The 11,090-nt window shown below is 46.5% G+C and overlaps 1 long non-coding RNA gene across 1 annotated transcript; it reads right to left on the bottom strand.

Moving 5' to 3' along the window:
- Positions 1 to 236: 236 nt before the first annotated feature.
- On the bottom strand, positions 237 to 10,855 carry LOC125182852 (uncharacterized). Its single transcript, XR_007163506.2, has 3 exons — positions 10,439 to 10,855; positions 963 to 1,065; positions 237 to 391 (listed from the first exon to the last, which is right to left on the bottom strand). It is a non-coding gene; the product is annotated as an uncharacterized lncRNA (long non-coding RNA).
- Positions 10,856 to 11,090: the final 235 nt, after the last annotated feature.

Here is an 11,090-nt window from a genome sequence, read left to right as displayed (position 1 = left end):
GTGTATTCTGAGACTTTACATGCTTTCACATGCTAGCACATCCTCCACCAGGAAGCAAGCACTGCACGGAGAAGGGTGTGTGAAGCAGGGCTGGGTTTGTGGGGGCTTTCTCATTGTGGAGATTCATGTAAAGTTGTAAATGCAAATACACGATCTGCACATTAAACTTACAAAAAGAACAGATCTGGATCATCCAATTGTTGGTGGTCTTCAACATCCGCCATCTAGGTGCTGCACTGTAAAACCTGCTGTTGTGGTGACAGACTTAGGTCTATCACTGAAAGGTGAAAGATACGTTCTCCAGTATCTCTGTGAGCATAGTGCGTTTCAAGATACACAGCTGGAATTTCTTTTCTTCAACAAAACAGCCCTGTGAGAACCGGTATCACACCTGTGGGGTGCAGAAACCTGCGATTACATAGAGCACAGTAAGAAACGAGCTTACTTCAGCTGTTTAACTTTAGGGAAGGTAAAAGGAAGTGTTTCTTATCTCAACTGAAAGAGCACACTTGATCATTGCCTTTAATCTCTGTTTTTACGTATTTTACAGGAGTGGAGGCATCTGAGCTTGTTTTCTTGTTTTTGCCACTTGCTTTCTTACTGGTACAGCTCCTGCCCCAGTACAAGACAGCAAGGTTGTGTTCCCAGCATTGATGCTGGTTAGCCAGGCAGGATTTTGAATGCTTTGCTTCAAAATTTGGCACGGGAGAAGTAAAAACATAGCTCTGAGGATTGTAGAAAACATCAGACCAATTTTTGCTGGTTAAAAGAAAATTGACTCTGTACCTCGTTCATTTTTCTAAAGAGCACTTTGGCAGCTGCCAGTCTGAGCAATATGAATATATAAAGCACAATGGACATGTGGAAAACAATTAATGACAAAACCTGCTTTAATTCCTTAGCAGAGGCCTAAATAAATGGAAATTAGCTACAGCAAGTGGGATCCTACCCTGCACACCTACCTTTTGAGGACTGTCCCCTGCTGCAGCTGGTGCAGGACAGGCTGGTGGGACCCTGAGGCAGGCTGTGGCTCTCCTGAGAAAGGATGTGCTTGAGTGGGTCCTGCTGGATGAAATTAACGTGGCTGCTGAGGGCAATAGTGGTGATGAGGCTTTCTTTTCTGAGGTGTAAATTTTAAAATAGATATGGTCCCACAATAAAATATGGTCTATTTTAAAATAGATATGGTTATTCTGCAAATAACCAGTTTCCACCCATCTTTGCAGACCACCCCTCGCTGCCCCTTTACCTCAGGTACCCCCCCCAAAATGAGCTGTCCTCCTAGGGCACCAGAGCAGTAAGGGCCTTGGTAAGGAGCTGCGTCACTTGAAGCCATGAGGTGGCTTCAGCCATGAGATGAAGCCATGAGATGGCTCCAGCGCCCTGAGGCTTGGCCTTGGTCCCGCGTGCCTGGTGGGAGCTGGGTGCTGCAGCTTGCCCCGCTGTCGGCTGCTTTGGCCACCAACACCACTGGGATGGTTTTGCAGCACTGGCAGTTTGGCCACCCAGCCTTGGCACTGCACCATCCATCAGCATCTCTGGCGATATAGAGGTCACAGCCAGATCACGGCAGCTCTACCACTGCTGTGTGGTGGTATTGTCGTTCGTACGGCTTTGCAAGCTTTGTAAGCTGAGTACGCTGTGATCAGCCCTTTACCCTGAAAGCACACGTTTTGCGTAGAGGGTCGAGTGGATGGTGGCTTTAGCTCCTTTTTACATAATTATGTCACACCGTGTCATGCTGTCACTTCTTTGAGCACCCGCATCCTCAGCAGCATCGCCTCCATCACCAACTGATGCGATATGCTCAGGATGATTTTAAGCCCACAGCAGATGGCAGCATATATCAAAATTTTGCCTACAACCTCCATTTAGAAAATAATAATAATAAATAATAAAAAAAAACCCACAAATAAATGCTAAACTGGCTGGCATCTGGACTACCAGAAGTAGTTAATGAGAAGATGTCGATGGTCCCCGCCAGGGAGGGGTGATGGGGGAGATGCCACTGCGCCCCCGATGCTGCTGCTCAGGTCTCCTCTGGTTATCCCAAGGTTTGTGGCCGTGCTGGGATGACCAGGAGTCCCAGGCTTTCTCTTGCTTTGGTGTACAGGATATATTTTAAATATTGAAGGACTACAGTAAAATAGCTGTAAGATGTCACTGCGGAGCTGCTGTTAACCCAGAGAGATCTGCAGAGCAGCTTATTATCCACATCTAAAACTACCTGGCTAGACTATTCCCAGCTGAGTCTGAGGCTGTAATTGAACAATAACAATGAAAATGTCCCCTTTCCCTACAAAATGTTTTGTGTCACTCGCCAACGGCAGAAAGAAAAAGGTTTATTTAAAATTTTAGCAACCTTCCCTTTTATTAGCATCAGGCTGGGACAGTATCACAGCTTACAGGCCTCAGGCCAAAACACAACTGCCACGAAATGTATTTCAGTACAGGCACCCAGTGCTAGGCACTTACAGCCATGTGCTGTGAGACAGCTTGATTTCAAGAAACCCTTGAAGCTGGTGGAAAAATGGAAGCTAAACTTCTCCAGAAACATCTTACTACATCTCACTGTGGACATTTTCTTCACCCTCACAGGCTGAATATTTTGGCACAATTACTTAATTCTGCCTGTGGAAACTGTAGAAACCTAAATATGACCTTATAATAGTAATAAACCATCAAAAGCAAATTTACGCGTACCTTTTCTGCTTACCACCTCAGCTCACCCACAACAGAAGGCCAATGCACTCCAGCCATAGTGCCCATGTCATACAATACACTGCAGTGTAAGGTAGCTCCTCCTCAAGGGTCCAGTTATGAACCCAAACCCTGCCTAATTACCTTTACCATTTAATATGTACAACTTGCATCCCTTTTGAAGCTTCCCACTTGTCAAGCCTCAGTTGTAAACTGCTGGGCTGTGCTATACTGAAAGACCTTTATTGTCAGCAATACTTTCCATACCTTGCTTTCCTGTTGAAAAACTAAAAGCAATTAAGTTTGTTAATTTTTTCCACATAGGCTGCATGGAGGGAAAGCAGGTGGCCTATTTATAATCTGTTTTCTTCACTTCATCCTCCTGCTTCTCCTGCACTGCGAGGCTGGAGCCAGGATTTCCATCCCTGCTCCTCCGTGGTGCTGAGTCCCCACATCCACCCACACCACCGTAATCCCTGCTTTTTATAGCACCTCCACCTCAATGCCCCTAGATCCTCTCTACCTCTCAGGACCTCCCTCTCACCTCATAAGCCTTTTGCTTTCTCCACCCCCCCGCAGATCCCAGTCCCCTGCTATAGGGAGCGGGGCCATGTGCGGCCCCAGAGCTGGCCGTGACACCAAGCTGGGGCCACCACAGCCCTTCTGGCCAACCTCGTCCTTCAGCCTCAGGGAGCCGAGCTGTCAGGTGTTTTTCTTCTTGGATGAAGAGAATAAAGCCTCAAAAAGGCAGGTGGGCTTAAAAATAATCATGGGTCAGCAAACCAACACACCAAAAAAAAAAAAAAAAGACTTGGACCAACAGCTTAAAGAGCGTTATGGGTGTTTTCATTTCCAGCATCCCTCCAGGGTATGCAGCAGGTAGCAAGAAAATGCTGACCACAGACTCCTGTGGGACTTGAAGCTGCTCATCCCTGCCTGAGACATGGGTGAGCTGGAGGGGGAGCAGCAATGGCTGCTCACAGCAGCCCTCTGAGCTCCCGCAGCATCGCTTCATGGGACACCACTGTAAGACTTGTCCTTACAGAGACCTGCGTGTCACAGGGGATTTGCCACTCACCAGAATGACATAAATCCCACAAACACGCTTGGAAGCGTGAAGAAGACTGCAATGCAGAAACAGAGCCGGGGCCTTCCCAGGAGAAGGTCAGAGCCTACAAGGCGACAGAGCAGAGCCCCAAGCCCACGCCACCGGCTTCAGCATGCCCAGCCCCTGACTCCTCTCTCCTTGCTCTCCTTCCTGCTTCAGGACTGCAGAGACGATGTCTGAGCAGTGTGAAGGAGAGACGTGCAGCCCCACTTGTGCCTTAGCCACAGCTTTCCCCAGTCCTACAGAGAGCCCGTGTGTGTTATCAGCAGGGCAGTGAGAAGTGGGGTGGGGAGTCCCCAGGGAGCAGGGAGGCTGCACAAATGCTCCCCTACCATTTACCTGGGAGCATTTACCTACTCCACACTGTTAAAAGAAAGGGGGGAATAACACACCCCTGTGTACATCCATTTGCAATTGGCTTTGCGCATGTGTCCCTCGCTAAATAAGAAACCCCAGTTCTTCCCCCCCACACCCCGAAATTGCAGCACCACAGCATTTTGTTTCTGGATTGAGCATTATCTGAAGGCTCCCCATTACCTGCATAATTTAAGAAGTCAATAAAAACTATTGCTGTACACACACACAAATGCACTGATTTGGTGATTCACCAGATTGGAAACAGCTTATTTAGCGACGGGCAGGACACACCCCGAGATAAAGGAGAGCCAGGCAAATGCCGGGGTGAAAGCCTGACAGTCAAATGCAGACCCCCCCCACACTATTTTGGGGTATCTTTGCCAGCCTTTACCTGCCTGTTCACGGGACACCAGGTGTGCCAAAAACATGTTAATCGAGGGTGATTAAAGGAATAAAACAGCTGAAAAGCTCCTCCTTAGGCAAACGTAAATCAGGGTATTTGGACGAACACAACTATTAGAAAATAAAATCCTGAGAGCGCTTTTGCCTGCAGGCACACGCTCTGCCTGAAGGTTAAATACAGAGAAGAGCAATGCAAGTGGACTCATCCCAGGTCTGGGTGGTCTTTTGGGACACAGTCTGTATGACAAGGGGATGTGACGCCGTCTGTGAGGCCAGCGTGCCCCAGCACACACAGAGCGACTGCTTACGTAGCAGGGAACGGCAGTGAAGAGGCGTTTTTTGGTAAAGTCAACTTTCGTGTTCCCCACTGGGTGAGCTGGTTTTAGGAATGAATAGCTCAAAACACGCATTTCTTTGAACCTGATCAGAAATGACCACAGTTTTTTCTTTCTTGGGTTGGCAGAAAGCAGAGTTAATTTAACTAGCCGGCAGCTCAAAGGAAGCCTCACCATTCTGCAGGCACAAAGTGGGGTGTGGGGGGGTGAAGCTATTTGCTGCTTTCAGTCGTGCATGGGTGCCTCTCTGCTATGTATGTGACACCAGGAGAAATGAAGTGGCAATAGGAACATCCCTAGAGGACTGCATTACAAAAGAGCTAGCCAGTTCTCATTCTCCAAGTTAAATGAACTCCAAAAGTAAGCCAATATTCAGAAATAAAGGAGATTTTTGAGGTGTTTAGTTAATCTAGTGCTAACAATATAAGAAAGATTTATTTAAATAGGTTTCTACGGCATCATCCTGTATAATCCCTGTTGTGCATAGCTCAGAAACGTTCTTTGTGCAGGTGTCTGCAGCTCACCTGGCAGAGGAGCGGGGTCACTCTGAGAGTCTCTCAGGTACCGCAGTACAGTGTGCACAGAGAGCACGATGCAAAACAAGAAATAAAGGATTCCTGATAGGTGTTCGGCACCCAGGCAAGGCATGACAAGCTGTCTGGATTTGGTGCTTTAAGGCAAAGAGTCCTGCTTTTGCCTGGGGGGGCTGAAGGAAGGTTCCCCACCCTGCAAGCCCATCTTCACTGGCACGCTGGAGCTGAGGCTTTTTGCATGAGCTTCCCCTTGCCTTTCACACAGACCTTCCCCATCACATGGCCCCCAGTTTCAGTGACACCACTGTTTAAAGCTATTTAAACTGTGAAGATTAGTGTATTGCACTTCTGAATGCAGGCCAAGACCACAGCCTTCATCACTAAGCAGCCCTTTGCTTAAAGGATTAAATAGACCCGTGCTGGGCCTATTTATAGTGGAAGGCAACATAACCCTGAGTTCACAGGTACATCTGGTATGAGACTGGCATGTTTGTGACCCTGGAGTGGCTGTACCAGGTAGACAGGAAAAAACATGAATTTATGGCTATGTTTTTATATCTATATTTTACAAAATATATTTGTATGTGTATACATACGCTTGTGACGTGTATATACATATATATATTGTTTAGCTTATCCTTTGCTTTAGATAGACTCTAACTAATGTGATGTGCCCAAGAGCAAGGGAAAACCATGGATTTCAAGGCATCACAGAGGCATCACACAGCTTTTGTGTATATACATTTTTGTGTACGTGCATTGCTTTGCATACATGCAGCATCCAGGATCTGCCAAGCAGACATCTGGGGACATGGTGCCACCCCAGCACCTCATCTCCCTGGGCTGCAGCATGGAAGGAGCCACATGGGAACACCTGGACTGTAAATACTTCCCTGTCTTCCTTTATTTTATCCCCCACCATGCAAAATCACCTTTTCTGCATCTTTTCGTGTGAGCATGTTCAGCGCTCATGTCAGTGGTTTCTTTACATGAGCAACAGCAGAGGGAAAATGAACAGAATGGTCAAGAGCTCAAAGAGCTGCATTTATCAGGACAGCAGAATGTTGCAGCAGAGGATGAGCTCTCTGCAATCTTGCTTTTCACCTTTTCTTTTTTTTTCTTGTGATTCCATCCAAAGCATTGTCTTTAAAATCGATTTCCCGCAGAAGCTTGTCTCTACTTAGACACCCTGACTAATAGCAGTGACACGAAGCCTGGCTAGCTTCACTCCACCATCCCCTTCTCCTACTGTCATGGTTGGTGCAGCAACTTTCAACAAAGCAGTTTTCCCTCCATGCTGCTACCAGTCTGTTGGGCTTGGCTGAGCTGCTGCATCTCCTATCCCCAGCTGGCTGGGTGTGCAAACCACCCTGGATTGGCACTGTGTAGGCAAAGAAGCATCCCCCAAGCAAGTTATTTAGTCAACTTGAACAAGAAAATAAATAAAATAAAATAAAATAAAATAAAATAAAATAAAATAAAATAAAATAAAATAAAATAAAATGTTGGGTGTTTAAGGGGTTACCCCTACTCCTTTTAATGACTGAAACAACTAGAAATGATCAGCAAGCCTCTTGAATTCCCAGAGACTAAATCATCATCAGAGCAAATAAAGCAATATGGAGATGAGGTGCAAGAGGAAAGGCTCTGTTACAAGTTTGGATTCAACCAGCACCGATTTTTAGCTTTCAGCAAAATAAATTATTTTCTAAAATGATCCCTGAAAGACATTTTTATATTTCTAAATGTCAAGCTTCTATTTCGTATACATATCTTTTAGTTCAAGAACTACTTTTGCATGTTTCAGTTACTCTAAGACCTGAAGGACTTGCAGGGAACTTGTGTTCTTGAGCAGTGGCTGAAAGTCCCCTGAAGCATGCCAAAATGGCAACAGAGAGGTATGCGCAGGCAACTACATCATGTCTTAGACCTCTCTGGACATAATAAACATTTGGACCGCTAGCACCTGTGGACAACTGTAAGTAGGGACCTAAACACCTGTGAGTTATCTCTGGATATCTTATAGCTACCTAACGTAAATAGTTGCACTATGCACCTATGTGTGAAAGTGCCAGTACCATTGGTTTGGGCTAAATCTCAAACTGTGAGGTGTTCCACACCACCCAAGAGCAGTATCCAGAACTTCCCATCCAGCAGGGCAGAAGAGTCCCACTGAGTCCTGGCAGCTCAGTGCAGGTGTCTGGGATGTCCCAGGTGAGTGTGTGTGGCACCAGCGTGACTCAGCAAGCAGACAAATCCATCCCCATGTGCCAGTGGTGAACTCCGAGCTCGCACAAGATGGCTGAGGAGCAGGAAAAAGTGCTAGGAGGAACTCAGGTGTATCTGTGTCTTGCACTGAGCCAAAGGCTCATTTGTATCTTGAATCCATTAAGTACACAAACAAACTAAAAACCTTAAAACCACAAAATCATGGAAAAAATTGTTTTCTTTCTCTTGTCACCCACTGGAAGACTGCAGCATTGCTATGGTGTGCCCAAACCCACAAGCAAGCACTGTCAGGGTCATTTCCCCAGTGCAGCCTACAGTGCGGGGTTTCTGATTGAAGGAGACTCTCCCATCCAGGTCTGCACCTCCTGAGGTCCAAACAGGAGGATCCTGGCAAAGAATGGTCAAGGGATTTCTCTTCCTTAAAGGAGCCAGATCCCCTCTGGGTGGGTGAGGATGGTTGGGGAGAGGTAGGCTGGTGGCAGTGCGGCCGAGAGCAGCTGAGGGCAAGCAGGGCCCCAGGTGCTAGCACCTGTGAGGACAACCACCACCACCAGCGCCCTTCCTCCTCCTCCCTCCGCAGCACCCAGTCCACATGCCAGAAGAGGGAGCGCAAGGCTCACTCACAAAGCGGGGTGCAGAGCTTTGGAAGATCTCAGCACTCCCGAGGTTCACATGCAGTCAATTTACAGAGAAAAAAAAATGAAGACGTTTACCTCCAGTAATTATTCCCTTCATATTTCCTGTCCCCTATTGCTGAAGAACAAAAAGCAGGAAGCAAGCACCGGTTCTGCATGCACCAGAAAGCTGGCAGGGCAGGGGTGGCTCTGGCGCGGCAGCAGCTCTCCGGGTCTGGGGCCGCACAACACCACAGACCCCTCTGTCCCCATCTCTTACATTTCAGGGGGGCTTGCTCCTACGCTGCCACTCTGGATGATTAATCCTACCCTAGAGCTTGTGGAAGAGGATTTCAAAAGCAGTTTCACTAACTTTGTTGCAGCAGGGGCTTGATGTGCCCTGCAGAGCAACCTGGGCTGGGCGGCTGGGCATGGCCTCAGGGGAAGGCTGCCACCAGAAGCCCAGGCCACATGGCCGACCCTGCTCATGTGGCCTTGCCTCTTCAGAGTGAGCACCGGCCCACCATGGGCTGGGGGGTCCAGGACTCCCTGGCCCCTCTACTGCCCTACGTGCAGAGAGGACTGCAGGGATCAGGGCACAAAAAGGGCACATACAAACTTTTGGTGGGACTGCCAGGGTCATGCCTGACTCTGCCTGGACAGTCATGCAGGGTGCATCGGATTAAAAGTCACCAGCCCGTGAAGGAGCAAGCCAACAATGTCAGCATAAGCCTTCTGCTGCGCTGTTCTTCCCTGGTGGCAAGGTGTGGTCACAACAGGCCCTCTGAAGCCCTGTGAAGCCATCTCTGTCCCACACTAAGCTCAGATCGGAAGGTAGTTTGTAGTGCAACTGGGAACTCAAAACCATGAAGCAAGTACTCCCTATGGCTTGCAGACTTTATATTTTTAATTGTCTGAAGCGGCAAATGGATACTAAGAGAAAATTATTTCAAAGAACTTTCTCCTCCTTCCAGTCACTAGCTGTGTCAAGGGAGAGTGATGAGTTCAAGACAGGAACAGCCTCACTGTTAATGTAGCAAAGCAGAGGATCTAAAACTCTTCTGCTTCATGGAGGTCTATATGTCCAGAGACACTTTGATTTAACCAACTAAGAAGAGAAAGAAAGAACAAAGGAAAGAAAGAGAGAAATGACAATATTTAAGGGTTTATTTTCTCCCCCCATCAGGTCTACAGATAAATGACTCACATTTCCATACCACAATATATATATATGGAGCATATAAATTCATTTGTCCTCATACACTCGTTTTGCTATGACCACAGCACAGGAACTGATTTCTTCAAGAACATGTGTAAACTTTTTTTTTTTTTTTTTCCTTCTTCTTCTATTAAAGGTGAAGTGATTGAGATCAAGCCAATAGCAGAAAGTCTGAAAGTCCTGTTGGGACTAGGGTACCCACCTAACACAGATGGCAACCTAATGTTTGTACAGAGCTGAAGCCCTGGCCACTGGGGCACTGCGGCGCTTGCTGTGAAAAAAGGATTAGCAGAAAAACAGCAGAGCATATGGGACATGGGTGTCTTGTGACTCTGTGAACCATATATCCATCTAGGCAGTGGAGCTACAATGTCCTTGGAAGAAAATATTTAATTCTCCTAGCTGACGAAGGCAAAAAAATTCACTTAAACTGGTTAAAACATCTTTCTAAGGAAGAACTATCAAATATTTTTCAATCTGTTCATTTTACTATTTCCGTCTCTGGCCTCAAGTTTCCAGCCACCATTTCAACTGATGACAAAATTTTTCTGCGTTTTTTTTTCCCAATGACATTCTTCATGAAGAAAACAAAGCAATCATTTTGTTATACCTAATAGCCTGTTCACATGCTAACAAATAAAAGTAAGAGGTACTAAAAAGGTCAACTGAAATGCTTGATATTGTTAAGCAATTTGATAGAGATGGCTCATCACCACACAAGACAGCATGGGATGTTTTCAGAAATGCACATAAGCACCCATTGGTACAGGGGAAAATTACAGGTGACTTATGTCTGTGTAATCCAGTAGAATATGTGCAAAAGAAAGTTAAGCAGATAAAGGGAAACTCATAAAATGCAGTCAAAAAGTGTAAGATAGCAGCAGCACTGTTGTGCGGCCAACTAACTTGGTTAGCCAGCATTTTTCAGGCAACTGCCTTACCTGCTTTTATCAAAGGAGGAAAGCACCAGGGCAGTCCCAGGTGTTGAGGACAAAAACATCCATAGCTCCTGCATTCCCTTTTGTTGATGCTGGGACACCGCCTCTTGCAGCACCTGTGCTGGGACCTGCTGAAGGTGAAGTTTCAGAAGCGTGCCACAGCGCTCATTTAAAGCTGGTGAAGCTCACCTTCCCCGCTCCTGCTGTGTCTCTTTCGGAAGAGAAGTCAGGAAGGGAGCAAGCCTCATTTCCAAGGCTGACCTCTGAAACACCCCTCAGCTCTCCTGGTGGCATCTCCCATGTGAAGTCTCTTTGGAAGTTATTTTTCAGGAGCACTTTTGCTGAGGGTCTCACCAGGGTCTCTGCTTCACACCATTGCCAGGTCTGGTTTTCCCAAGGGCCAACAGTAGAAAATCTCTCAGACTAATGTAATACCTAAGAATTTACCAAATTTGTCCTGAAAGTAGCAATCAGTTTGTTACTTTATACGGGTACAATGGCCAAGTTTAGTTATAGCATGGGAAAAATAAAAAAAAAACACTTCTGAAAATTTCTGACCAGCATGTTGGCACCCATAACTGGGCAGGGAATTATCTAATCTAAGTTTGTATAAAGCTACACTTAGGAATGGCAAACATAGCATTTACTAAATTAT

The sequence above is a fragment of the Anser cygnoides genome, chromosome 1, assembly GCF_040182565.1.
Source record: "Anser cygnoides isolate HZ-2024a breed goose chromosome 1, Taihu_goose_T2T_genome, whole genome shotgun sequence".
In the NCBI taxonomy this organism is placed as follows: Eukaryota; Metazoa; Chordata; class Aves; order Anseriformes; family Anatidae; genus Anser; species Anser cygnoides.
The sequence above is the reverse complement of the archived record's forward strand: the minus strand, read 5'-3'. Positions and strand labels throughout refer to the sequence as shown.